Consider the following 5692-nt stretch of genomic DNA (forward strand, 5'->3'; position numbering starts at 1 on the left):
AACACGGGGTGAGTTGTAACATCACTGGCTGAACCAATCAGAAATGAGCTACGGAGTGACATCATATCATACATGAGCATCACCTTCCTGAGGTGACAATAGTTGAAACATTTACAGTACATTAAAACCCTATTTTTAAGTAGTCTATAGTTTCACATTTGGCATATTATTTGGTTTGTGAACATCTGAACATCTGACGATAGATGGCACAAAATCTCGTCTCAACATATTTAATCTCTTAATTTTGTCATTTAATCTAAAAATTCTCGATATTTTTGAGATTTAGTCAGACAAATCAGTTTTATGTTTATGCATCTGTTGAATGTCAAAGGTTTTTGTGTCTATAAGTGTTATTGTATAATTGAAATGTATTGTAATCCATGGGGTTATTTTCAAAACTTTAAAAAGAATATTGATTTAGTATTCTATATTAATGAGACTTCATATATGTGTATATACCTTGTTTACACCTTCTCCCATCTTACCCAACTGTAACATTTACACAAGCTCAAAATCCATTTATACCATTTATGGCAAAAATGATACTATAAATATACTATAATATACTATAAATAATGGTAATATTTCCTTATGGCTTAAGAAAAGTCAGTACATACAGCATATTCTGTCCTTCATACTTCATAACATCTATTCTGATTCAGACATCACCCCTTAAAGGATTAGTTCACTTTCAAATAAAATTTTCCTGATAATTTACTCACCCCCATGTCATCTTTCTTTCTTCAGTCGAAAAGAAATTAAGGTTTTCGATGAAAACATTCCAGGATTATTCTCCTTATAGTGGACTTACGCTGGATGTCCTACAGAACTGGCACTGCGTTCGTTCCGTAAGTAGAATAGGGAAGGCGTAGGACATACAGCGTAAGCTTTTTGAAGAATACAGAAGTGCAGTTTTGGCGGAAGCACGTGCAAGACGATGATTTGTTTATATAAAGTATACATTTACATTTTTTTTTTCGAAAATGACCGATCGTTTCGCTAGATAAGACCCTTATTCCTCGTCTGGTATTGTTTAAAGCCCTTTGAAGCTGCACTGAAACTGTAATTTTGACCTTCAACCATCTGGAGACCATTGAAGTCCACTATAAGGAGAAAAATCCTGGAATGTTTTCATCAAAAACCATTTCTTTTCGACTGAAGAAACAAAGACATGAACATCTTGGATGACATGGGGGTGAGTAAATTATCAGGAAAATTTTTTTATGAAAGTGAACTAATCCTTTAATAACAAAGCAGGGCCATAACCACCATAGACATTGAAGAGGAAAGTTAGTCCCCAATCTGGAGTATTTCATTATACCCTTGTCTAACGGAGTATCTTTTTTTCTTTCACAGTTAATGAGGCTCGAAATGTGATGCACTGATATAGATATACTATATAATGTGAGGAAATCACTCTCAGCAGATTCGATTATTTCCTTTTCATTATGATTATCATATCAGCTCATATAAAGTTTAGGTTGAATACTCGATCCATACTTGTTAACATAAGTGTTGATAGTACAATAAGCCCTCTCGTCAGATTTATTGTCTGTTGTTTGGAAGTGTAAGTCACTGTATGCTTCTGAAGAAAGTACCAACATATTTATCAGCTCTAAAAAACACTGCCGCCTACAAGTGTACACAAATCCCAGCACACACACACACACACACACATAAATCCACACAGACACAAAATAAATAAATAATGAATGAATAAATAAATAAACAGTGTCTGAGAGAGGCAAGAAAAGAAATAAATCTGATGTTGTAAATTAATGATTATGGAAATCACAAATGAGTGTAACTCACACATGCCGCACATACATTTGCACTTATATAATTTAATAAATAAATAAATGGCGGCCAAAAAAAAAAAAAAAAACAGAAAGTAGAAAAGGAAAACAACTGCTGGTGCAACTTAATGACTGTATTTAGATGCAAAACGCAAAATGGATGAGGGCCTGTTTACTGCAGATCTGAAGGCAGCAGCATTTAACATATAAACATTTAGTGTATTCTGAAAACTCAACTCCCTCAACAACATTTAGATGAGATCCGATGACTGGCGAACTGGCTGATGATAGTGGTTTACGTTGGCAGCCTCTTTTGTCCCCCAGCACACATGCAAAGCAATTTAGAGGTCTTGAATTAAAGTCCCCCGAAATGAGAATGAGAGAGCTGCATAGCTTTCTGTGCGTCCTTCGTGCTGCGACAGTGCTTGACTGGGCTCGGGAAGATAAATTGTATGCAAATTGATTGTGACGCTGATGAATGCAGTCTAATGCATGGAAGGTGGGAAAGGTTGCCAAACGATGTTGAGTAGACTTTTTCTAACACCAGATATGTAAAGTGCGTTGTGGCCACTTGATTGCTAAATAGGTTTGTAAAGCGAATATTACGGCATAACAATGTCTCTGAAGTCATTACTGCTGCCATTTGCATAGACTCAATTCATGTAAATTACACATGAGCAGATATATGACAGATGTACAATAACCAGACCGCAATTATTTTATTATGTTTGCGAGGATAATTGGAGAGAGCCTAGATACTTATTCTCCAACCAAAGTGGGGTTAGAGCACCGCTACATTCATTGCCGTTAATTTAATTTTTCATAATAATTCTTGTTTAAGACAAATGATCCCTGCCTCAAATATAAAAGTCGGTTTCACACCAAACAATAAGCATATTAGCATTTGGAGGCCTGTTTGTGCTATCATTTACATATTTATTAAGTTAAGATAAGCATTGCCATAAATCTCTTCATACCCATGATGCCTATCTCAACCCTTTTGTTTAGCACATCATCGCTGTTTCACTGTGTAAGGAAATAATTGTTCATTGGTATTGTTCGGTACGATATACTCAGGGGATAGGCTTTTTTGTTTTGTGTGTTCCTTGTAAAATAGACCAGCATGAGATGATATGCTTGTGGATTAATGGATTAATATTAATTAGAATGCTTTACCCCCAAAAGAGACCACTGAAAGACGACATGAGTTTTCATATTTTATCAAAAGAGGCAATTGGGAGGAGACTAAGATACTGACAACTGAACTAATTGGACTTTATTAACCTTCTTGTTAGTTGCTTTTGTCAGAACATGCCAGACTTAAAAAATGTTTAAAAGGTGAGTATATTTATATTTTTGGATATTTAATCGTCTAGTGGATGTGTCTGTGAGAGCCAAACTCTTCTGTCCCTTTTCCATATGTATTGTGCTTTCTTCTGCCTCTTCTATTGGTTCACATCTGAACAAAAGGGACATTATCCATTTGCAAATCCAAGCCAAACATTAGCATGGCCTACTGATTGCCAAGGTCTTTGCAAATCCATTTAGTTCTGCCATTTCCCTCAGTTCCAGTGCTGAACTGAAAGGGGAGTGAAACATAATTACTGGCGCAGCTTCATTTTCATAATGTTCTCGTCAAACAACAACAACTTAAGCCACCAAGGTTTTTGTAAGTAAATATCCTGATGGCCTTTGCACATTCCATGTTAGAATGGGTAGGCACAATTACAGGCAACATTAATCTTCATTTTATTATTGTCTTCTTCTTCATCATCTTCTTCTTCTTCTTCATTTTATTCTGGATTACAACAAGCATAAAAAGGTGCATACCGCTACTGTAACCCAGAATGTATGGCCTTATGGCTTTGACTTTTTATACTAAATTCTATTAGTTAGTTAAATATTTTTTAAATATCTTTAAAAATCAACCTTATTATTTTGTTGTTTATCTCCTATTTCTAGTCCATTCTCTTCCTGTTTTGGATATTGCTTCTTTTTTTCCTTACATTTCATGTTTCACATTTATCAGTTAAAGGGTTAGTTCACCCAAAAATGAAAATTCTGTCATTTATTACTTACCCTCATGCCATTCCACACCCGTAAGACCTTCGTTAATCTTCGGAACACAAATTAAGATATTTCAGTTGAAATCCGATGGCTCCGTGAGGCCTGCATAGGGAGCAATGGACACTTCCTCTCTCAAGATCCATAAAGGTACTGAAAACATATTTAAATCGGTTCATGTGAGTACAGTGGTTCAATATTAATATTATAAAGCGACGAGAATATTTTTGGTGGGCCAAAAAAAAACAAAATAACGACTTATATAGTGATGGCCGATTTCAAAACACTGCTTCAGGAAGCTTCGGAGCATAAATGAATCAGTGTGTCGAATCATGATTCAGATCACGTGTCAAACTGCCAACGGCTGAAATCACGTGACTTTGGCGCTCCGAACAGCAGATTCGACACACTGATTCATCTGTGCTCCGATGCTTCCTGAAGCAGTGTTTTGAAATCGGCCATCACTAAATAAATCGTTATTTAGTTTTTTTTGGCGCTCCAAAAATATTCTCGTAGCTTTATAATATTAATATTGAACGACTGTACTCACGTGAACCGATTTAAATATGTTTTTAGTACCTTGAGAGAGGAAGTGTCCATTGCTCCCTATGGAGGCCTTACGGAGCTATCGGATTTCAACTAAAATATCTTAATTTGTGTTCTGAAGATTAACGAAGGTCTTACGGGTGTGGAACGGCATGAGGGTGAGTAATAAATGACAGAATTTTCATTTTTGGGTGAACTAACCCTTTAATATTTTGATAATGAGAAATAATGTTAAATCATTTATCATTATATTATTTTCAATACACAGCACGGTTTTTTAATATTTTTAGGGGAGGACAACCCTCAGATGGGGTAGATCCTGACCCCCCCTCCCAAAAAAAATTTCACATGCCTGGAAAAAAATTTATTCACAAAAAATATTAAATGGTAAATATTTGAATATGATACAAGAGTGCCACTTTGGTGGTGCAGGTACAGTCTGCTTGAAAATTAAAGCAGCGTTTCCTCAAAAGAACAAAATTCTCAAACACATAATATCACATGTCTATAGACTTTCAGTTTGATATTTGGGTTACATTCTAACTTACGCTCAAGGACAAATTTTTTGTTGAGATTCAAGATTATTCATTTGAAGGACTCTCTTTTGTACAGTCTAGACCAGTGATATATTTGTTCTGAAATGAGATGAATAGACTTTTGATGGAGCTGTATGATGTATGACTGAAAGAGAGCAGCAACTCTCTATTCCACCTGGGTTCGCCATGCATTGATGGCCAGTCTTCAGGACCCTGCTTCTGTCAGTCAGTGGACCCCTATCTCTATTCAACACCTTCCAATCACAATAGCCCTGAGAAGCAAAGAAAGAGCACAGTCCAAACAACAGACCCAAACCTTTTCAGAAACACTTCAGTCCCATCGGGCATGATGTATTTCTGAAAAGCTGTTTCAATGAACAGCTATGATGCATTCCATAAGAAAAACAAATGCACACGTAAGGGAGACGAAACCAAGATATGATACATGTATTCATCCAAACCTCTCACAGCCTTGGAGTGCAATTAATCTGGGATTAGGTGGGACAAAGCCCAGAGTCAAATCCCCTTCTCTCTTTAAGTGTCAAGACCCCATCATAACTGAAATTCACAGTCCATGGCTTTGAGAGGGAGACTGTTGTGTTTTAATAGCTTTCGGTAGGTGGTTATTTACACAGGTGCTTTGACTGATGTGTGACGGGAAAGATGAAAGGAAGGACTCTGTTTTATCTTGATCTGGCACCTTGTATGACAGATCATGGAAGAGAGGTGGCATACGTATGACTAGATGTT

Source organism: Megalobrama amblycephala, linkage group LG16 (genome assembly GCF_018812025.1).
Source record: "Megalobrama amblycephala isolate DHTTF-2021 linkage group LG16, ASM1881202v1, whole genome shotgun sequence".
Classification (NCBI taxonomy): Eukaryota; Metazoa; Chordata; class Actinopteri; order Cypriniformes; family Xenocyprididae; genus Megalobrama; species Megalobrama amblycephala.